Source organism: Artemia sp. Qi Xiang Cuo, chromosome 3 (assembly GCF_049724085.1).
Source record: "Artemia sp. Qi Xiang Cuo chromosome 3, ASM4972408v1, whole genome shotgun sequence".
Classification (NCBI taxonomy): domain Eukaryota; kingdom Metazoa; phylum Arthropoda; class Branchiopoda; order Anostraca; family Artemiidae; genus Artemia; species Artemia sp. Qi Xiang Cuo.
The window spans coordinates 84,345,069-84,369,419 of NC_142796.1; the positions used below are offsets into that span (position 1 = coordinate 84,345,069).

At 31.8% G+C, this 24,351-nt stretch overlaps 1 protein-coding gene across 1 annotated transcript in view; it reads right to left on the bottom strand.

The window, feature by feature from the left end:
- The window catches only part of LOC148954659 (small ribosomal subunit protein uS2-like), a 51,563-nt gene that overhangs the window by 9,437 nt on the left and 17,775 nt on the right, over positions 1 to 24,351 (bottom strand). The window lies entirely within an intron of this gene.

Below are 24,351 nucleotides of genomic sequence, written 5' to 3' on the forward strand. Positions count from 1 at the left end.
ATGAACTTTGAAAAATCAAGAAAATGTAACTTTGACAAGGTAAACCACAACCAAACACTACTGAAATATTCCAACTCTTGCATTTAAACGAAAGAAATTCAATTGAACTTTGAAAAATCAAGAAAATGTAACTGTGACAAGTTAAACCACAACCGAGCGCTACTGAAATAGTCCAACTGTTGCATTTCAATGAAAGAAATTCAAAATGAACTTTGAAAAATCTAGAAAATGTAACTGTGACAAGGTAAACCAAAAGCAAACACTACTGAAATATTCCAACTCTTGCTTTTCAACGAAAGAAATTCAAAATGAGCTTTGAAAAATCATGAAAATGTAACTGTGACAAGGTAAACCACAACCAAACACTACTGAAATAGTCCACCTCTTTCATTTCAATGAAAGAAATTCAAAATGAACTTTTAAAAATCATGAAAATGTAACTGTGACAAGGTAAACCATTACCAAGAACTACTTAAATAATCCATCAAGTGCATTTCAAAGAAATAAATACGAAATGAACTTTGAAAAATCAATAAAATTTAACTTTGGCAAGGTAAACCACAACCAAACAATTCTGAAATATTCCAACTCTTGCATTTCAACGAAATAAATTAAAATGAACTTTGAAAAATAAAGAAAATGTAAATGTGACAAGGTAAATCACAGCCAAAAACTACTTAAATATTCCAACTCTTGCTTTTCAACGAAAGAAATTCAAAATGAACTATGAAAAATCAAGAAAATTTAACTGTGACACGGTAAACCACAACCAAGCGCTCCTGAAATATTCCAACTCTTTGCATTTCAAAAAAAGAAATTCAAAATGAACTTTGAAAAATCCAGAAAATGTAATTGCGACAAGTTAAGCCACTACCGAACTCTATTGAAATAGTCCAACTCTTTCTTGTCAACAAAATACATTCAAAATGAACTATGAAAAATCAAGAATATGTAATTGTGACTAGGTAAACCACAACCGAACGCTCCTGAAATATTAAAACTCTTGAATTTCAACTAAAGAAATTCAAAATGAACTTTGAAAAATCAAGAAAATTTACCTGTGACAAGGTAAACCACAACCAAACACTGCTGAAATATTCCAACTCTTGCATTTCAACGAAAGAAATTCAAAATTAAATTTGAAAAATCATGAATATGTAACTGTGACAAGGTAAACAACAACCAAACACTACTGAAATATTCCAACTCTTGAATTTCAACGAAAGAAATTCAAAATGAACTTTGAAAAATCAAGAAAATGTAACTGTGACAAAATAAACCACAACCAAACACTACTGAAATATTCCAACTTTTGCATTTAAAAGAAAGAAATTCAAAATCAACTTTGAAAAATCAAGAAAATGTAACTGTGATAAGGTAAACCAAAACCAAACACTACTAAAATATTACAACTCTTGAAATTCAATGAAAGAAAATCAAAATGAACTTTGAAAAATCAGGAAAATGTAACTGTGACAAGGTAAATCATAACCAAACACAACTGAAATATTCCAACTCTTGCAATTCAAAGAAAGAAATTCTAAATGAAGTTTGAAAAATCAGTAAAATGTAACTGTGACAAGGTAAACCATAACCAAACACTACTGAAATAATCCAACTCTCACATTTCAATGGAAAAAATTTTAAATGATATTTGAAAAATCGAGAAAATGTATCTGTGACAAGGTAAACCATAACCAACCACGACTGAAATAGTCCAACTCTTTCCTTTCAACGACAGAATTTCTAAATCACATTTGAAAAATCATGAAAATGTAACTGTGACACGGTAAACCAAGACCAAACATAATGAAATATTCCAACTCTTACATTTCAATGAAAGAAAATCAAAATGAGCTTTGAAAAATAATGAAATTGTAACTGTGACAAGGTAAACCAAAACCAAACACTACTGAAATAGTCCAACTCTTGCATTTCAATGAAAGAAATTCAAAATGATCTTTGAAAATTCTAGAAAATGTAACTGTGACAAGGTAAACCAAAAGCAAACACTACTGAAATAGTCCAATTCTAGCATTTCAACGAAAAAAATTAAAAATGAACTTTGAAAAATCACGAAAATGTAACTGTGACAAGGTAAACCACGACCAAACACTACTGAAATATTCCAACTCTTGCATTTCAACTAAATAAACTCAAAATAAACTTTGAAAAATCAAGAAAATGTAACTTTGACAAGTTAAACCACAACCAAGCTCTACTGAAATATTCCAACTATTACATATCAATGAAAGAAATCCAAAATGAAGTTTGAAAAAGCATGAGAATTTAACAGTGACAAGGTAAACCATAAGCAAACACTACTGAAATATTCCAACTCTTGCTTTTCAACGAAAGAAATTCAAAATGATCTTTGAAAAATCATGAAAATGTAACTGTGACAAGGTAAACCACAACCAAACACTACTGAAATAGTCCAACTCTTGCATTTCAACGAAATAAATTCAAAATGAACTTTGAAAAATCAAGAAAATGTAACTTTGACAAGGTAAACCAAGACCAAAAACTACTTAAATATTCCAAACAGTTCATTTAAATTAAAGAAATTCGAAATGATCTTTGAAAAATCAACAAAATTTAACTCTAGCAAGTTAAACCACAACCAAACACTTCTGAAATATTCCAACTCTTTAATTTCAACTAAATAAATTCAAATGAAAATTTAAAAATCAAGAAAATGTAACTGTGTCAAGGTAAATCACAGCCAAACACTACTGAAATATTCAAACTCTTGCTTTTAAAATAAAGAAATTCAAAATGAACTTTGAAAAATCAAGAAAATGTAACTGTGCCATGTTAAACCACAACCAAACAATACTGAAATATTCCAACTCTTGAATTTCAAAAAAATAAATTCAAAAAGAACTTTGAAAAATACAGAAAATTTAATTGTGACAAGTTAAACCACAACATAACTATATTGAAATAGTCAAACACTTGAATTTCAAAAAAATAAATTCAAAATGAACTATGAAAAATCAAGAAAATTTAAGTGTCAGAAGGTAAACCACGACCGAACGATACTTAAATATTCCAACTCTTGATGTTCAACTACAGAAATTCAAAATGAACATTGAAAAATCAAGAAAATGTAACTGTTACAAGGTAAACCACAAACAAACACTTCTGAAATATTACAACTATTGCATTTCATTGAAAGAAATTCAAATTGAACTTTGAAATATCATGAAAATGTAACTGTTACTAGGTAATCCACATAAAAACACTACTGAAATATTCCAACTCTTGAATTTCAAAGAAAGAAATTCAAAATGAACTTTGAAAAATAAAGAAAATGTAATTGTGATAATGTAAACCAAACCCAAACACTACTGAAATATTCCAACTCTTGCATTTCAACTAAAGAAATTCAAAATCAACTTTGAAAAATCAGTAAAATGTAACTTTGACAAGGTAAACCACGACCTAACACGACTGAAATATTCCAACTCTTGCAATTCAACGAAAGAAATTCGAAATGAACTTAGAAAAATCAGGAAAATGTAACTGTGACAAGGTAAACCATAACCAAACACAACTGAAATATTCCAACTCTTGAAATTCAACGAAAGAAATTCTAAATCAACTTTGAAAAATCATGAAAATTTAACTTTGACAAGGTAAACAGAAACCAAACACTACTGAAATAATCCAACTCTTACATTTCTAAGAAAAAAATTCGAAATGATCTATGAAAAATCAAGAAAATGTATCTGTGACAAGGTAAACCATAACCAAACACTCCTTAAATATTCCAACTCTTTCATTTCAACGAAAGAAATTAAAAATCAGCTTTGAAAAATCAGGAAAATGTAACTGTGACAGGGTAAACCACAACCAAACACTAATGAAATATTCCAACTCTTTAAATACACCGAAATAAATTCTAAATTATCTTTGAAAAACCAGAAAATTGTAACTGTGACAAGGTAAACCATAACCAAACACAACAGAAATAGTCCAACTCTTGCATTTCAATGAAAGAAATTCAAATGAGCTTTGAAAAATCTTGACAATGTAACTGTGACAAGGTAAACCAAAAGCAAACACTACTGAAACAGACCAACTCTTGCATTTCAACGAAAGAAATTCAAAATGAACTTTTAAAAATCAAGAAAATGTAATTGTGACAAGGTAAACCACGACCAAAAACTACTGAAATAGTACAACTCTTGCATTTAAACGTAGTAAATTAGGAATTAGCTTTTAAAAAAACATAAAATTTAACTGTGACAAGGTAAACCACAACCTAAAACTACTTAAATATTCAAAATCTTGCATTTCAATGAAAGAAATTCAAATTAACTTTGAAAAATCAATAAAATGTAACTGTGATAAGTTAAACCACAACCGAACACTACTGAAATATTCCAACTCTTGCATTTCAACAAACGAAATTCAAAATGAACTTTGAAAAATCAAGAAAATGTAACTTTGACAAGGTAAACCACAACCGAACGCTACTTAATGAGAAAATATATTGAGTTAAATAATAAGAAAGAAATAATAAAATTGAAAAATCTTTTAAATTTCTGTTATCCAAAGAAAACCACGTCCGCCAGATACTGAAATAGTCCAACTCGAAAAAAAATACGAAAGAAATCCAAAATGTACTTATTAAAATACAGAAAATGTAACTTTGGCAATGACCACAACAACAGCTAACTTATGAAATACTCCAACTATATCAATTCAACAAACTAAATTAAAAATGAGCTTTGAAAAATCAAGAAAATTTAACTGTGACAAGGTAAACCACAACCAAACACTACTGAAATATTCCAACTCTTTCATTTCAACAAATGAAATTCAAAATTATCTTTTAAATATCTATAAAATGTAAATGTGACATTTTAAACAACAAATGAACGCTACTGAAATAGTCCAACTATTGCTTTTCAACGAAGGAAATTCAAAATGATCTATGAAAAATCAAGAAAATGAAATTGTGACAAGGTAAACCATAACCAAACGCTACTGAAATAATCCAACTCTTGCATTTCAACTAAATAAATTCAGAATTAACATTTAAAAATCTAGAAAATGTAACTGTGACAATGTAAACCACAAACGATCACTACTGAAATAGTCCATCTATTTCATTTCAAAGAAAGAAATTCATAATGAACTTTGAAAAATCAAGACAATGTAACTTTGACAAGGTAAACCACAACCGAACGCTACTGAAATAGTCCAACTCTTGCATTTCAACTAAATAAATTCATAATGAACTTTGAAAAATAAAGAAAATGTAACTGTGACAAGGTAAACCACAACCAAACACTAGGGGGTTGGGCTGTGGGGTCCGGAGATGGCATTGGGGGGTGTGGGTGGGCCTTTGGGGCGCCTGGTGACCGGTTGAGGGAGTTGGGGGCACCGGTGGCCCTTTGGGCGCCCGGGGGACCTTTGCGGACCATGGGAGGGCTTTTGGGGCTGTTGGGGGCGGGTGGAGGGCCTTGGGGACCCCGTTGGTCCTTGGGGAGCTCGTTGGGCCTTTGGGGACGGGTGGAGGACCTTTGGGGAACTGGGTGGGCGTTGGGGGGTCGGGGGGGCCAGTTGGGGGCCTGGGGGACATTTGGGGGCCGGGTGATGGCCTTTGGGGGTCTGGGTGGGCCTTTGGGGGCACCGGTGGCCCTTTGGGAGCTTGGGGGGCTTTGAGGACCGGGGGCTTCGTTCGGGGTGGGGGTAGGAGTATTGGAACCCTTTTGGTTTGGTTTAGAGGACATAACAACACTGTTCAAATGAAACTTTTTTATTACAACGACCACACTCAAAACCTCCTCCAAAATATCTTCAAAAATCTTCTTTTAAAATGTATCTAAATTTTTTGCAGAAATAGTTCAATAACCTGTCTAAAACGGTTTCGCCCAAATAATCACTAAACGTAAATTCAGCGTGTTCCTTTGTTATTGGCATCTCTCTGCTAACGCATTTCAAATTAATAGGAAACCTTCTCGCGCGCTAAAACAATTCATCGCTAAGATGTTTCTTGCCTAATTGTTTCCATGGCCTTTGGTTATTAATATCCTTTGGAGTTCGACCAAAAGAGTTGTTCCCGAGGCAAAGACATTAATGATATGGATCTATTCCTGGAGAAATGTTTCTAGGTGGAAATTTTTAAAGTCTGAAAGATGATGTCATTGATTGATTGATCTGTCAAGAAGGGGACATTAATTTGTTGTTCCTAAGGGGACTTATTGATTCACGATAGGTGAATTGAGGTTGACTGCACAGGTGTTCCAAGGTCGAGGTTGTTGTAAGTGCATGCTCTCAGCAAATGTCAAGGTCGATGTTGTTGTTGTTGACACATTTATCGATTACGCAATCAAGTTCTTGGAAATTAACGCCCCCTTCGATTACGCAATCAATTTCTCGGAAATTCACTTCCCCCTCGAGTCCTAGATCAATAACATTGTCCCCGTTAGAATTCACTGCGCATGTTCAACCTTTGTCCCGGAGCTATTACACATAGAAACATCAAATAACTTGACCTTGGAGAAAGAGGTCGTTGATCCCCATTACATAATCATTCTCCCTAGGGGGGCCATGCCCTTATTTGGACCATAAACCACGTGGTGATCGTGGGAGTTTTAAAAAAAGTGTCCGGATCGGGATTCGAAGGGGTGGTGTAATCGTGGTGGCTTTAGGGTCCCCTCTACTAACGCCTCGGTCTTTACGCTAAAATTTTTTATTGTTTAAAAAAATAAATTTGTGAGATAGAGCCAAACTTTAACGTTAAGAGCGAGGCGTTGAGGAGGGGACAGCCTCTTTCATATAGGGAATAATTTCTGTTCGTTTTAAGTTTTAATGTTGCAACTTACTTTCAGTTAAAAAAAAACTAGTTTTTTTTCTTTAATTTCTGAACGTTTTGAATTAATGCAGCTTTGATTTTGGCTCATCGTACATGAATAATTAAAACGAAATTTGGATATTATTTTTACTTTTTTTGGCTAAATGGCTTTCTCAAAATTTTAATCTGACGTAACTTACGAATTAACTTACCTAGCGAACTTCTATATTTGTATATTTTTATTACATATATTAGGGGGTTCGCCCTCTTGTCAATACCTCGCTCTTTACGTTAAAGTTCAGATTTTGTTCCAATTCTTTAATAATGACCCCTTAATTACAAAGGCCGTTAATTAGAATAAATAGCTCTGATGAAAACACAAAAAAAAATTAGCGTAAAGAGCGAGGTAATGACTAGCGGGCGAACCCAATCATATATAACAATTTCTGTTTGTTTTAAGTTTTGATGTTGCTCCTCACTTTCAGTTGAATTTTTTTCTTTAAATTTAATTTTTGATTGTTTTTTTAAATAATGCCCCCCCAACTACTAGAAAAAATCCCCCTGAAAACTTTAGTATACTTTCCAATAACCAATACTATATATAAACATTGGGCAAAGTTCATAACTCGCAGACCAGTAGTAATGACATAATATTTTCTACAACACCCATAGGGAATTAACGCAGGAAAATTAACATATGTTTGTTGGTTTTGGTTGTTGGTTATATTTGTTGGTTACTGGTTGTTGGTTGTTGGTTATGATGGCTGGTTATCTTTGTTGGATATGATTGTTGGTTGTTGTTTACGATTGTTGGTTATGGTTGTTGGTTATGTTTGTTGGTTGTTGGTTATGATTGATTGTTATGTTTGTTGGTTATGGTTGTTGGTTATGATTGTTGGTTATGTTTGCTGGTTGATGGTTATGTTTGTTGGTTATGTTTTTGGTTTATGGTTATGTTTGTTGGTTATGTTTGTTGGTTATGATTGTTGGATGGTATTCTTGGTTATGTTTGTTGGTTGTTGGTTATGTTCATTGGTTCTTTCTTATATTTGTTTTTGGGTCACGGTTGTTGGTTATGTTTGTCGGTTGTTGGTTATGATGTGATTATTGGTTATGTTTGCTGGTTGCTGGTTTTGGTTATGGGTGATGTTTTTCGGTTATGTTTGTTGGTTGTTGGTTATGTTTGTTGGTTTTGAATATGGTTTTGTCTGTGTTTGTTGGTTTGGATATGGTTCTGGATATATTTGTTGGTTGCTGGTTATTATTGTTGGTTATGTTTGTTGGTTTTGGATATGTTGGTCAAGGTTGTTGGATGTCATTGTTGGTTTTGGATATGGTTGTTGGACGTGTTTGTTGGTCTGGATATGTTTGATAATAAATGGATTTACTAGCCAATGATTGTTGGTTTTGGACATGAGAGGCTTTTATGACTCGTTTGGATATGTTTATTGGTTTTGGATATGATTGTTGGTTATGTTTGTTGCTCATGGTTTTTGGATATGGTTTTGGATATGGTTGGTGGTTATGCTGGTTGGTTAGGGTTGTTGGTTATGAATGTTGGTTTTGGAAGTGGTTGTTGGTCTGGATATGTTTGATAATAAATGGAGTTACTAGCCGTTTCCACCCCTGTTCTCTATTTCCATATGTTGGTTTTCTCATGTAGGTGTCTAGACGGTCATTTTGTAAGAATTCATGTCTAAACACGCTCCCAGGTTACGGTCACCGGTTCTATTAAAAGGAACACAGTTGGCAAGACTCCAAAGACACACCCCTCTGGACTCTAATGACGTCAAAACACACCCCGTTTCAAACAGTCAGTTATAATATGCTGGACGTAATTTTATGTAGCCTTGCGACAGAAACCCTTGGGGGAATCCCCGCCTGTAACTTAACGACAGAACACACCGTATGTGATCTTGTGTAATAATTGAGCAACCATTACTGTCACGTAATATTTTTTTTATCATTTAATTTTTCGACCGAAACGTTCAAAGCATTTTTTCTTTCTTTTAACTTAATGACGGCATACACTTTTTGTAAGGACGGAGCATCTTACGCAATGACGGAAAATCCATCACTCTCGCTTAATATCTTTTTTGGCAATTCATTTTTCGCCCGAAATGCTCAAAAAATATTTTCTTTGTCCTCGCTAGGACATGAAACGTCATTTCCATCCAATGGCTAAGCACTCCAAGTTACTACTATTTTTACTAACAACTGACCGCAGCACCAAGCCGCCTGGGGCCAACACAGCTACGCACACGCCTCCTTTATCCCAGTCTATTCGAAACCTCCCTTTTTACACTCTCCCATTTTCTTTAAATCTTTCTTTATGACGTCCTTCCACCCCATCTGAGGACGACCTGCTTTCCGCTTAGCCTTAGCCACCTCAACCTTTCTTTCATTATAGCCCTAGAAAGCGGTATTGAACCACATTTTTTGTACAGCCTATTGTTTGAAATACGGTCAGTCGGCCGGGTACCCCGAACAATCCTTAAGTAATTTCTCACTTAAGCGCTCCAAGCAACAGCAAAAAACTGTCATTCCAAGTATTTTGTCCTACTGATTATATTGTAAGATTTACCTATTGCGTGAGAGAGAAATTCCCATGTGTCGCTTTCTAGAATGAGATGTTTGGTACACCTGTGTAATTGGCATGGATAATTAGCACGCAGTCGGGGAAACATTTATTTTCAGAGACAATTGCACTCAAGGTATTTATAGCGATAAAGGGAAATACACGCTCAAATTATGTAAACACCATGATTGTTCTAGACAACATATCTAATGGATTAAGGTTTTTGTAAATAAAAGTTTTATTAATTCAAACAATTTTACAAACAATATTAAAAACACAGAAAAAAGACTTAAAATCACGACAAAAAAAAAAAACATGAAAAACATGACAATTGAAAAAAAACACGCATTAAATTTACATATTAGCAATAATAGGGAATTAACATGGGATCTCAAACATATCCCTATCCCTCTTCCAATAGGATATTAAAGAAATGCCCTCTGACATCACAACATCCCTGGAAAGATTCCTGAGGGAGCCGTGTATCCATCCGGCAATATTCTCACCCCTGGCCGGCTTCCCGACATTCCAGGTGTTCTATTATTTCTTCAGTATTAGCAAGATTCCTAGCCATTTTTGGCGCATTGTGTTTATGGAAGATTCCCAGCATTTCCGTCACCAGGTCTAATATTGATGACGCCATCGTATGTCACAAGCCAGACTCCAGGAGCCCATGGGGAATCCCCGATTGTAACCGAGCACGGCACACACGTGGGTGCTGCGTAATAACGGTACCTATTTTACGGAATGACAGCTAATGGGAGAGGTTGTAAGATAAGTGGGTCATCTTTCGAGAAGATTAGATACCCAAACCATTAAAAAGTATACTTATGGACCAAAGTGGAATGGCGCTGCCACACTGTTTTCACACACATCTGAGGGCAATTTTGACTATGGATAAGCTAGCGCTCGAAGATTTTTGTAACAATTATTTACCATATTTTACGAGTTGGACTCAGCATATTGTATGCGCCAGGAATTAGAGTTGAAATTGACTATAAATTGCAAATCTACTTAAAAGAATCTTTAAAACAAGACTCTGAAGCTGGAGTTTCACGGCAGCCCCGCCCCTAGCCCCTCCTAGCAATAGTTTCCGGATGATGGACTGATATAAGAGCTAATTTAGAGCTAAATTTCTAAAGTGCATGTTACATTGTTTTTTTTGCCCTCCCCGAACGGTAAAACATTCTTTTATCACCTCCACATTTGGTGGGAATCCTAGCAAGCAATTCCAGAGGAAGGGAGAAGTTACCAGGGGTACATTTTGTACGCTCTATTGATGTATTTCCAAGAGCCTTTAATGAAATACAGCGTTTTTGAGACAGGGCTACGCGAAAGAAAATAAAATAAAATATGAAATGGCTTATAAAAGGATAAAATATGAACAAAACCATGCGTAAATGAAAGAAAGACGGGAAGGGGTGCTAGCAAGCAATTCACTCAGGAACCAATCATCCAATTCAACCAATACCATAGCGAGTAATTTCAACAGAGGACCTCAATCTAACTATCTGAGGACCCTAGCGAGCAATTACAATGGGATCCCTAGCAAGCAATTTCACCGACAAACTTTTCAAGACGTTTCAAAGCATTTCAAAGGACTACAACAAATATGACTTAATTCTATATTTTATCATTTTTTTTTCTTGATATTATTTTCTTTCAGTTTTAAGCCAATGACACATTTTAGAAAGGAACGCAAGTCATACAGCATTGCCACCTCTGAAACTCGAGACATAAAATGGATATACATTTTGAATAGATTACCTATCTCAGAATTTTCATGCAATTGTTTTTGAGCTTTTTTTTTTAGCTAGAATTGTTGTCTGGTACCAAAAATTTCTGAAAACACCGCTTTACTGTGGGACTGACTTTTTGGCTAGAAATACTTGTATATGTTAACCCTTATTTTATAGGAATACCTGCACCTTTAGAAACAAATGCACTTCATACGGCATTGTCACCTCTGAAACTCGAGGCACAACGTATTTGCCTAAAATTGTTGTTTCGTACCACAAATCGCCTGAAAAACCCCCTTACTGGGGGACAGAGTTTTTCGTAAAAGATAACAAATTTCTCTAAGAAGTAAATTTTTTTTATGATATCAAGTTTTCTGTTAGAAGTAGCAAGTTTGTCTTAATCCTAACAAATTTTTGTTTGAAGTAACAACTTTTTTCCTTACTATAACTTTTTCTTTAATAATAACAAACTTTTACTTAACTCTACCAACTTTCTCTTGGAAATAACAGTTTTTTAATAATGTTAAAAATATTTCTAATAGCAGCAAGTTTTCAGTCAAAGATAACAAATTTCTTTTAGAAGTAACATTTTTATGGTTACGAAAACAACTTTTCAGTTAGAACTAGCAAGTTGTTTTCTTAAAACTAACAAATTTCTCTTAGAAGTAGCAATTTTTGTTTATAATAAAAAGTTTCCTGTTCGAACTATAAAGTTTTTCTTAACATTAACAAATTTTCTCTTCGAAGTAAAAACTTTTTCCTTAATGCTAACAAAATTTTACTTAACTTTATCAAATTTCTCTTGGATGTAACAGCTGTTTTAATAATAATAACAAATTTTTTAACAGAAAGTTTACCTTCAAGGATAAAAATATTTTGCTTAGAAGCAATATTTTCTTAACACTGAAAAATTTTCTCTTCGAAATAACAACTTTTTCCTTAATACTAACAAACTTTTACTTAATTCTACTGGAAGTTGAATTTCTCTTGGAAGTAAAACATTTTTCTTAATATTAACACATTTTTTCTAATATCAGCAAGTTTTCCGTCAATAATAACAAGTTTCTCTTAGAAGTAACAATTTTTTGTTCAAGATAACAAGCTTTCTGTTGGAAAAGGCAAGTTTTTATCTTAACACTGAAAAATTTTCTCTTCGAGGTAACAACTTTTTCCTTAATACTCACAAAAATTTACTTAATACTAACAAATATTTCTTAGAAGTAACAGGTTTTTTCTTGATAGTAACAATTTTTTTTTAATAGCAGCAAGTTTATCGTCAACCATGAGATATTTCTCTTAGAAGTAACATATTTTTTCTTGATAACAAGTTTTTGTTAGAAGTAGCAAGTTTTTCTTAACAGTAACAAATATTTTCTTCGAGGTAACAAATTTTCCCTTGATACTCACAAAAATTCATTTATTACTGTCAAATTTATCTTGGAAGTAACAGGTTCTTTCTTAATAGAAACAAATTTTTACTAATAGCAGCAAGTTTCCAGTAAAAGATTAGAAATTTTTCTTAGAACTAACAATTTTCTCTACATTCAAGTTGGGTTCTTCTAGCTTAGGTTAGCATTAGCGGTCATGTTAAATTAAGTTGAATGAACCTAATAAAAAACGTATTACTTCTAAGAGAAATTTGATAGTATTAAGTAAATGTTTGTTCGAATTAAGGAAAAAGTTGTTACTTCGTTGAAAAAATTTGTTCGTGTTAAGAAAAAACTAAACTACAACTCTAAACTAAAACTTTTAACTGAAACTAAACTAAACTATAACTCTAAGCAAAACTCTAAGCTATGACTCTAAGCTAATACTCTAAACTATAAACTAAAACTCTTAACTAAAACTAAACTATAACTCTAAACTAAAACTCTTAACTGAAACTAAACAAAACTATAAGAGTAACTAAAAACTCTAAGCTAAGACTCTAAACTAAAACTAAAACTCTAAACTAAAACTCTTAACTAAAACTTAACTACAACTCTTAACTGAAACTAAACTAAACTATAACTCTAACTAAAATTCTTAACTGAAACTAAACTATGTAACTAAAAACTCTAAGCTAAGACTCTAGGCTAAAACTCTAAGCTAAAACTCTGAACTAGAACTAAACTAAACTATAAATCTAAACTGAAACTCTTAACTGAAACTAAACTAAACTATAAGGGTAACCAAAAACTCTAAGCTAAGACTCTAGGCTAAAAATCTAAGCTAAAAAACTCTTAACTAAAACTAAACTAAACTATAACTCTAAACCAAAACTCCTAACTGAAACTAAACTAAACTATAAGTGTAACTAAAACTCCAAGCTAAGACTCTAGGCTAAGACTCTAAGCTAAAACTCTTAACTAAAACTAAACTAAACTATAACTCTAAACTAAAACTCTTAAATGAAACTAAACTAAACTATAAGTGTAAATAAAATCTCTAATCTAAGACTCTAGTCTAAAACTCTTAATTAAAACTAAACTATAACTCTAAACTAAAACTCTTAAATGAAACTAAACTAAACTATAAGTGTAACTAAAATCTCTAATCTAAGACTCTAGGCTAAAACTATTAACTAAAACTAAACTATTACTCTAAACTAAAACTCTTAACTGAAACTAAACTAAACTATAAGTGTAACTAAAAACTCTTAAGCTAAGACTCCGGGGTAAAACTCTAAGCTAAAACTCTTAACTAAAACTAAACTAAACTATAACTCTTAACTGAAACTAAACTAAACTATAAGTGTAACTAAAAACTCTAAGCTACGACTCTAGGCTAAAACTCTTAACTAAAACTAAACTACAACTCTAAACTAAAGCTCTTAACTGAAACTAAACTAAACTATAAGAGTAACGAAAAACTCTAAGCTAAAACTCTAGGTTCAAACTCTAAGCTAAAACTCCGAACTAAAACTAAACTATAACTCTAAACTAAATCTCTTAACTGAAACTAAACTAAACAATAAGTGTAACTAAAAACTCTATGCTAAGACTCAAGACGAAAACTCTAAGCTAAAACTCTAAACTAAAACTAAACTAAACTGTAACTCTAAACTAAAACTCTTAACTGAAACTAAACTAAACTATAAGTGTAACTAAAAACTCTAAGATAAAACTGTAGGTTAAAACTCTAAGATAAAACTCCTAACTAAAACTAAACTATAACTCTAAACTAAAACTAATAACTGAAACTAAACTTAACTATAAGTGTAACTAAAAACTCTAAGCTAAGACTCTAGGCTAATACTATAAGCTAAAACTCTTAACTAGAACTAAACTAAACTATAACTCTAAACTAATACTCTTAACTGAAACTAAACTAAACTATAAGTGTAGCTAAAAACTCTAAGCTAAGACTCCGGGGTAAAACTCTAATCTAAAACTCTTAACTAAAACTAAACTAAAATATAACTCTAAACTAAAACTCTTAACTGAAACTAAACTAAACTATATGTGTAAATAAAAACTCAAAGCTAAGACTCTAGGCTAAAACTCTAAGCTAAAACTCTTAACTAAAACTAAACTACAACTCTAAACTAAAGCTCTTAACTGAAACTAAACTAAACTATAAGAGTAACTAAATACTCTAAGCTAAATTTCTAGGTTCAAACTCTAAGCTAAAACTCCGAACTAAAACTAAACTATAACTCTAAACTAAAACTCTTAACTTAAACTAAACTAAACAAGAAGTGTAACTAAAACTCTAAGCTAAGACTCTAGGCTAAAACTCTAAGCTAAAACTCTTAACTAATACTAAACTAAACTATAACTCTAAACTAAAACTCTTAACTGAAACTAAACTAAGCTAAAAGTGTAACTAAAAACTCTAAGCTAAGGTAAAACTCAACTAAAACTAAACTAAACTATAACTCTAAACTAAAACTCTTAACTGATACTGAACTGACCTAAACTATATGTGTAACCAAAAACTCTAAGCTAAGACTCTAGGCTAAAACTCTAAGCTAAAACTTTATTAAAACTAAACTAAACTATAAGACTAACTAAAAACTCTAAGCTAAAACTCTAGGTTCAAACTCTAAGCTAAAACTCCAAACTAAAACTACACTATAACTCTAAACTAAAACTCTTAACTGAAACTAAACTAAACAATAAGTGTAACTAAAAACTCTAAGCTAAGACTCTAGTCTAAGACTCTAAGCTAAAACTCTTAACTAAAACTAAACTAAACATTAACTCTAAACTAAAACTCTTAACTGAAACTAAAATAAACTATAAGAGTAACTAAAAACTCTAAGCTAAAACTCTAGGCTAAAACTCTAAGCTAAAACTCCAAACTAAAACTACACTATAACTCTAAACTAAAACTCTTAACTGAAACTAAACTAAACTATAAGTGTAATTAAAAACTCTAAGCTAAGACTCTAGTATAAGACTCTAAGCTAAAATTCTTAAATTAAACTAAACTAAACTATAAAACGAAACTAAAAACTATTAAATGAAACTGAACTAAACTATAAGTGTAACGAGAAACTTTAAGCTAAGACTCTTGGCTAAAACTCTTAACTAAAACTAGACTATAACTCTAAACTAAAATTCTTAACTGAAACTAAACTAAACTATAAGTGTAACTAAAAACTCTAAGCTAAGACACTGGGCTAAAACTCGAAGCTAAAACTCTTAACTAAAGTTAAACTACAACTCTAAACTAAAGCTCTTAACTGAAACTAAACTAAACTATAACTCTAAACTAAAACTCGCAAGTGAAACTAAACTAAACTATATGTGTAACTGTAAACTCTAAGCTAAGACTCTAGGCTAAAACTCTAAGCTAAAACTCTTAACTAAAACTAAACTAAACTATAACTCTAAACTAAAACTTTTAACTGAAACTAAACTAAACTATAAGTGTAATAAAAACTCTAAGCTAAGACTCTAGGCTAAGACTCTAAGCTAAAACTCTTAACTAAAACTAAACTAAACTATAACTCTAAACTAAAACTCTTAACTGAAACTAAACTAAACTATAAGTGTAACTAAAAACTCTAAATTAAGACTCTAGGCTCTAACTCTAAGCTAAAACTCTTAATTAAAACTAAACTGTAACTCTAAACTAAAACTCTTAACTGAAACTAAACTAAACTATAAGTGTAACTAAAAACTCTAAGCTAAAACTCTAGGTTAAAACTCTAAGCTAAAACTAATAACTTAAACTAAACTATAACTCTAGAAAACTCTTAACTGAAACTAAACTAAACTATAAGTGTAACTAAAAACTCTAAGCTAAAACTCTAGGCTAAAACTCTAAGCTAAAACTCTTAACTAAAACTAAACTAAACTATAACTCTAAACTAAAACTCTTAGCTGAAACTAAACTAAACTATAAGTGTAACTAAAAAATCTAAGCTAAAACTCTAGGCTAAAACTCTAAGCTAAAACTCTTAACTAAAACTAATATAAACTATAACTCTAAACTAAAACTCTTAACTGAAACTAAACTATAAGTGTAACTAAAAACTCTAAGCTAAGACTATGGGCTAAAACTAAACTACAACTCTAAACTAAAACTATTAAATGAAACTAAACTAAACTATAAGAGTAACTAAAAACTCTAAGCTAAAACTCTAGGTTCAAACTCTAAGCTAAAACTCCGAACTAAAACTAAACTATAACTCTAAACTAAAACTCTTAACTGTAACTAAACTAAACAATAAGGGTAACTAAAAACTCTAAGCTAAGACTCTAGGCTAAAACTCTAAGCTAAAACTCTTAACTCAAACTAAACTAAACTATAACTCTAAACTAGAACTCTTAACTGAAACTAAACTAAACTATAAGTGTAACTAAAAACTCTAAGCTAAGACACTGGGCTAAAACTCGAAGCTAAAACTCTTAACTAAAGTTAAACTACAACTCTAAACTAAAGCTCTTAACTGAAACTAAACTAAACTATAACTCTAAACTAAAACTCGCAAGTGAAACTAAACTAAACTATATGTGTAACTGTAAACTCTAAGCTAAGACTCTAGGCTAAAACTCTAAGCTAAAACTCTTAGCTAGAACTAAACCAAAGTATAACTCTAAACTAAAACTCTTAACTGAAACTAAACTAAACTCTAAGTTTAATAAAAATTCTAAGATAAGACTACAGGCCAAAACTCTAAGCTAAAACTCTTAACTAAAACTAGTCTAAACTTTAACTCTAAAATACAACTCTTATCTGAAACTAAAATAAACTATAAGTTTAAGTAAAAACTCTAAGTTAAGACTCTAATCTAAAACTCTAAACTGAAACTCTTAATTAAAACTAAACTACAACTCTAAACTAAAACTCTTAACTGAAACTAAACTAAACTATAAGTGTAATTAAAAACTCTAAGCTAAAACTCTAGGTTAAAACTCTAAGCTAAAACTAATAACTTAAACTAAACTATAACTCTAGAAAACTCTTAACTGAAACTAAACTAAACTATAAGTGTAACTTAAAAATTGAAGCTAAGACTCTGGGCTAAAACTATAAGCTAAAACTATTAACCAAAAATAAACTAAACTATAACTCTAAACTAAAACTCTTAACTGAAACTAAACTATAAGCTTAACTAAAAACTCTAAGCTAAGACTATGGGCTAAAACTAAACTACAACTCTAAACTAAAACTCTTAAATGAAACTAAACTAAACTATAAGTGTAACTAAAAACTCTAAGCTAAGACTCTAGGCTAAAACTCTAAGCTAAAACTCTTAATTAAAAGTAAACTACAACTCTAAACTAAAGCTCTTGACTGAAACTACACTAAACTATAAGAGTAACTAAAAACTCTAAGCTAAGACTCTAGGCTGAAACTCAATGCTAAAACTCTTAACTAAAACTAAACTAAACTATAACTCTAAACTAAAACTCTTAAATGAAACTAAACTAAACTATAAGTGTAACTTAAAACTCTAAGCTAAGACTCTAGGCTAAAACTCTAAGCTAAAACTCTTAACTAAAACTAAACTAAATTATAACTCTAAAATAAAATTTTTAACTGAAACTAAACTAAACTATAAGTGTAACTAAAAACTCTAGTCTAAGACTCTAGGCTAAAACTCTAAGCTAAAACTCTTAACTAAAACTAAACTAAACTCTAACTCAAAACTAAAACTCTTAACTGAAACTAAACTAAACTATAAGTGTAGACTGTAGACTCTAGGCTAAAACTCTAAGCTAAAACTCTTAACTAAAACTAAACTAAAGTATTAAACTCTAAACTAAAACTCTCAGCTGAAACTAAACTAAACTATATGTATAACTAAAACTCTAAGCTAAGACTCAAGGCTAAAACTCTAGGCTATAGCTCTTAACTAAAACTAAACTAGACGATAACTCTAAACTAAAACTCTTAACTGAAACTAAACTGACTTATAATTGTAACCAAAACTCTAAGCTAAGACTCTAGGCTAAAACTCCAAGCTAAAACTATTAATTAAGACTAAACTATTACTCTAAACTAAGACTCGTAACTGAAACTAAACTGGAAGTGTAACTAAAAACTCTTAAGCTAAGATTCTGGGCTACAACTCTAAGCTAAAACTCTTAACTAAAACTTAACTAAACTATAACTTTAAACTAAAACTCTTAACTGAAAATAAACTAAACTATAAGTGTAACTAAAAACTCTAAGCTAAGACTCTAGACTAAAACTCTTAACTAAACCTAAACTAAACTATAACTCTAAACTAACAACCTTAACTGAAACTAAAATAAACTATAAGTGTAACAAAAACTCTAAGCTAAGACTCTAGGTTAAAAATATAAGCTAAAACTCCTAACTAAAATAAAACTATAACTCTAAACTAGGACTCTTAACCGAAACTAAACTAAACTATAAGTGTAACTAAGAACTCTAAGCTAAGACTCTAGGCTAAAACTCTAAGCTAAAACTCTTAACTAAATCTAAACTAAACTATAACTCCAAACTAAAACTCTTAACTGAAACTAAACTAAACTATAAGTGTAACTAAAAACTCTAAGCTAAGACTCTAGGCTAAAACTCTAAGCTAAAACTCTTAACTGAAACTAAACTACACTATAACTCTTAACTAAAACAAAACTAGACTATAACTCTAAACTACAACTCTTAACTGAAACTAAACTAAATTATAAGTGTAACTAAGACTCTGAGCTAAGACTCTAGGCTAAAACTCTAAGCTAAAACTCTTAATTAAAACTAAACTATTACTCTAAACTAAAACTCCTAACTGAAACCAAACCAAACTGTAAGTGTAACCAAAAACTCTTAAGCTAAGACTCTGGGCTAAAACTCTAAGCTAAAACTCTTAACTGAAACTGAACTAAACTATAAGTGTAACTAAAAACTCTAAGCTAAGTTTCTAGGCTAATACTCTAAGCTAAAACTCTTATCTAAAACTAAACTAAACTATAACTTTAAACAAAACTCTTAACTGAAACTAAACTAAACTATAAGTGTAACTAAGAACTCTAAGCTAAGACTCTAGGTTAAAAATCTAAGCTAAAACTCCTAACTAAAATTAAACTATAACTCTAAACTAAAACTCTTAACTGAAACTAAACTAAACTATAAGTGTAACTAAAAACTCTAATCTAAGACTCTAGGCTAAAACACTTAAATAAAACTCTGAACTGAAACTAAACTAAACTCAAAGTGTAACTAAAAACTCTAAGCTAAGACTCTAGGCTAAAACTCTAAGTCAAAACTCTTTTCTAAAACTAAACTATAACTCTAACTCTAAACTAAAACTCCTAACTAAAACTAAACTAGAACTCTAACTAAAACTCTAAGGTAAGATTCTAAACTAAAACTCCAAATTCATAACTAAATGTAAACTAAAGCTATAACTCTAACTACAGCTCTTAACTTATGATTTGGTATTTTTTACTTATGCTGGCTCATGATTTTACTTGTGTGATAGTCTGTTGTTTCTTGCTTCCTTTGCTAGGTTTTTATCATGTCATGTGTGTATTGTTGGAAAAGTTTTAAACTTGTTCCCTGCTTTAGCTGAAAAACCTTTTCTGTTTGTTAATTTCTATGTCTCAAGCACGCAAAGAAGTATTAAAGAATGTGAGGAGGGGCTCAAAAAGTTGGGGGAGGGGGGGGGGCATTTTTTTCTCAAGCATGCAAAAAAAGTATTAAAAATGTGGAGCGGGGAAAAAGTTATGAGGGGGAGGGGGCCCTCCTGTGTCTCAAGCACCTAAAAAAAGTATTAAGAAAATGGGGGGGGGGGCGAAAAGGGGGGAGGGGGCCCTTCTGTGTCTCAAGCACGCAAAAAAAGTATTAAAAAATGGGGGGGCCAAAAAGTTGGAGGGGGGGTCCTTCTCTGTCTCAAGCTCGCAAGAAAAAGTATTTAAAAAATGGGGGGGGGGTAAATCAGTTGGGGGGGTCCTTGGGGTTTAGGTAGGGAACCATACAACACTGTTCAAATGGAACTTGTGTATTATAACGACCATAGAGTTTCACCCCAAATCATCTTCTAAAATGTCTCAAACTGTTTCACCCAAAAAATCCCTAAAATCTCAATTAATTTTTTTCGCCCAAATAATCCCCTAAAAGAAATTTCAGAATATTCCTTTTGTTTTGGCATCCCTGCGTTGTCACATTTAAAATTCTCTGGAAACCATTTCCCGCATTAAATATATTCAAACTGTCTTGTATCTCGTTTGAATTTCTGGAAATATCTAAGGTGTTCCTAGTTACAACTATTAAGGTTTCGAAAGAATATTAATATATCTCTGACACTAAAGTAAAGAAGCCATATTGTTTCTTAATCCCCTTATGATACATTAGAATTCCCCGTCAGATTTCCATCATTGTCGATTATGTAAATCAATTTCCTAGAAATATGGACTTCTGTCTTTATTCAAGAAACATCAAACAATTTGGTCAACAGACAGAACCATGAATAAATTATGTTTGTACAGCGCTGGCACTGGCATCCCTACTAAAAACTATGTCTCTGGGGATCCCATGCCCCCACAGCCCTTAGGAAACGGGTTATAAATTAGCAATGTGACCGTTGTTTACATACATAACTTATCATTGGGAAAGAGGAAATGTTTGGTTATCGGTGTGTCAGAAAAGGCTAACTGTATAAGAGTTAAACTTCAAGGAATGTTGAGGAAGATACTAAGTTCAACCATAAGACACTATGTAGATCCTGAGTATCAAAAAGGTGTATCTGCAATATTTTAGGAGCAACTAAGGGTATTAACTTGAAACCGTCAAATGCCCTATCACTAGTAGGCTACTTGTGTGGCTATTACTGCGACTACTTGTGACTGCGACCACCTGCAGCTGATAATATGACTACTTGTGACTACCTGCAAGTTTGAAGGCAAGTGTGAAGGCTGAAAAATACTAATTTCGACCCTACTGCGACCCCTTTTGGCTAAGACCTCCTGTGACGGTGGCTGCTTGCAGCTGTGTCAACTTTTGACTGCGGCTGTGACTACCTATATCTGCTATTGCGACTACTTAAGACGACATATTCTTCTGACTGAAACTTCTTGTGACTGCGACAACTAGTGAATATGACTGAAACTACTTGTGACGGCAAACAAAATGCAAATCGATTGCCACTATGACTACTTCCAATTGAGATTACTTGCAACTGCGACTGTGACTACTTGCAACTGCGAGTTTAACAACTTAAGTCATCGAATATGACAACTCCTGACTGCAATTGCTTTACTTGCGAAATTTTCTACTACTAAAAGTACTACCACTACTACTGCGATTGCGACTTTGACTGTAAAAACTTTGACTGTAAAAACTACTACAACTTCTAACAGAGCAACTAGTACTATTGAACTAAATGAAAAGGTTTATCTGCATTATCCCTATCAAAGTGGCATAGTGCATCCAGGTTGTCAAAAGCACTTATCTCCAATATCCCACGATTGGCTAGGGTCAATAAGTTGAAAATTCCCGGAAATAACGAGGGAGATTTTGCGCTATATTAAAAAAAAAACACTAGATGCATCCAAGTTGTCAAAAGGCCACATCCGTGTATATATTGATATATGATATATTGATCAGGAATGGCTACAAGTAATAAATTGAAACTTCCATGGAGTACTAGGGGGAATGTTAAACAAAATCAACAGACAATACATGCATCCAGGTTGTCAAAACGGAATATCTTCAATTTTACAAGAGCAGTTAGGAGAGGGCGTCAATTTGAAACACTCAGATAATGACAAGGAAGATATTGAACATAAAACCACTATTTGAGTCCCAGTCGCTAATGAACGTAGCAGCAATATATCAGAAACGGTGAAGATTATTTTTATCTTGAACTTTTCAGGTAATTTCGATTGGGATGTTTAACTAAATCAACAGACACCATATTGCATTCTGGTTGTCAAAATGGTTATTACCTACAATATATCAATTATAGGGAAGGAGTATTAAGTCAAACTTTCAGATACCATAGAGATTGGTGTGGAACTTAATCAAAATACAACTGTATGTATCCCGGTTGTCAAAGTGGAGTGTGTGCAATATCTTAGGATTGGCTTGTGGTATTTTGTTGAATCTTTCAGGTGATTAATTTAAAAAAAAAATTCTGAAAAATAAGTTTTAATAATAAAAGTAAAGGCGATTTTAAACTTAAGCTCATCATATACAAATAAATTTTAAATTTAAAACTCAAAACGACCAGAAATTACTATTAAAGAATAAATGAAACCCAAAACGAACAGAAATTAAATAAACAATCATAGCAAAAACATACAACAAGTAATAATATAAATGAATAAATAGATCTTATAGCGAGTAATGCTTAGGTTGAATATGAATATCAAGCTTAAAACGAAAAAATATATTTTCCTATTGAAGTATGAATGAAACTTAAAACGAACAGAAATTAAATAATTAAACAAAATTAAACAAACATACAATAGATATTAATGTAAATTAATAAATAAATCTTAATAAATATTTATTAATAAAGTAAATTAATAAGTAAATCTTAATAAATATTTATTAATAAAGTAAATTAATAAATAAAGTGCCAATGACGCAGTAGGTTTTAGACTTTTACAGTGAGAGAAGGAGTTTATACCCAAACTCTTGTTTGTGGTTATTTTTGTTCGCTTCAAGCTTGATTTGCATATTCAATTTAATTTTCACTCACTTTAAGATTTACTTATTAATTTACATTAGCATCTATTGTACGTTTGTTTGTATTGATTGTTTATTTAATTTCTGTTCGTTTTAAGTTTCATTTATATTTCAATAGGAAAATATTTTTTTCATTTTAAGCTTTATATTCATATTCAATTTACGCATTACTCGCTTTAAGATTTATTTGTTCATTTATATTATTACTTGTTGTGTGTTTTTGCTATGATTGCTTATTTAATTTCTGTTCGTTTTGGGTTTCATTTATTCTTTAATAGTAATTTCTGGTTGTTTTGAGCTTGAATTTTAAAAGGTATTTGTATCTGCTGAGCTTAAGTTTAAAATGGCCTTTACTTTTCCTTGAAAAACTTATTTTTCGGAAAGTTTTCGTAAAATTGATTTTTGTTCTTTTTTTATTGCAAAAATTTCAATTTTTTTAAAATTCCTTATTTCAAAATCAAAGTTAAAACAAAAATCAAATATTCATCGAAGTGTCTAAACTGATATCAAAGTAACAGTATCAAAATAAAAAAATGGGTTTGGGTCAACCTCGGAGTTTTTATTATCTGATATTTGAACTATATTTAACAAAATTGCTATCTCAAATTTTTTATCGGATGGATTTGGGGAAAAAAGGCGTGGGGGACTAGATTAAGCTTCGGTCTCTTTTGACTCTTTAAAAGTGAACTAGAACTTTCTATTTTCAGTCAGATGAGCCCTCTCTGAAGTTTATACGAATATCCCTTCTATAAGAACCATATATATCCCCAGAGTATAACTTACAACGCCTATCCCTGGGCCCTGGGGGGTTGTGTTGACCCTGGCGCTTTAATATCTGATGGTTGAACTATTTTTAATAAAATGGTCACCTGAAACTTTTATCGAATGTGTTTATCCATCCGATACACCCAACGGTGTGGAGGGTGGGAGGGGCTAGTCCTCAGATCTTTTTTCACTATGAGAAAATGAACTAAAACTTTTAATTTCCATTCAAATGAACCCTCTCTGAAGTTTATACGAGAATACCTTCCATAAGAACCATATATTCCCCAAGAAAAATACTTAAAACGCCTGTCCCGGTCCTGGGGGGGGGGGTTGTGTCGACACAGTAGTGTTTCTTATCTGATCTTTGA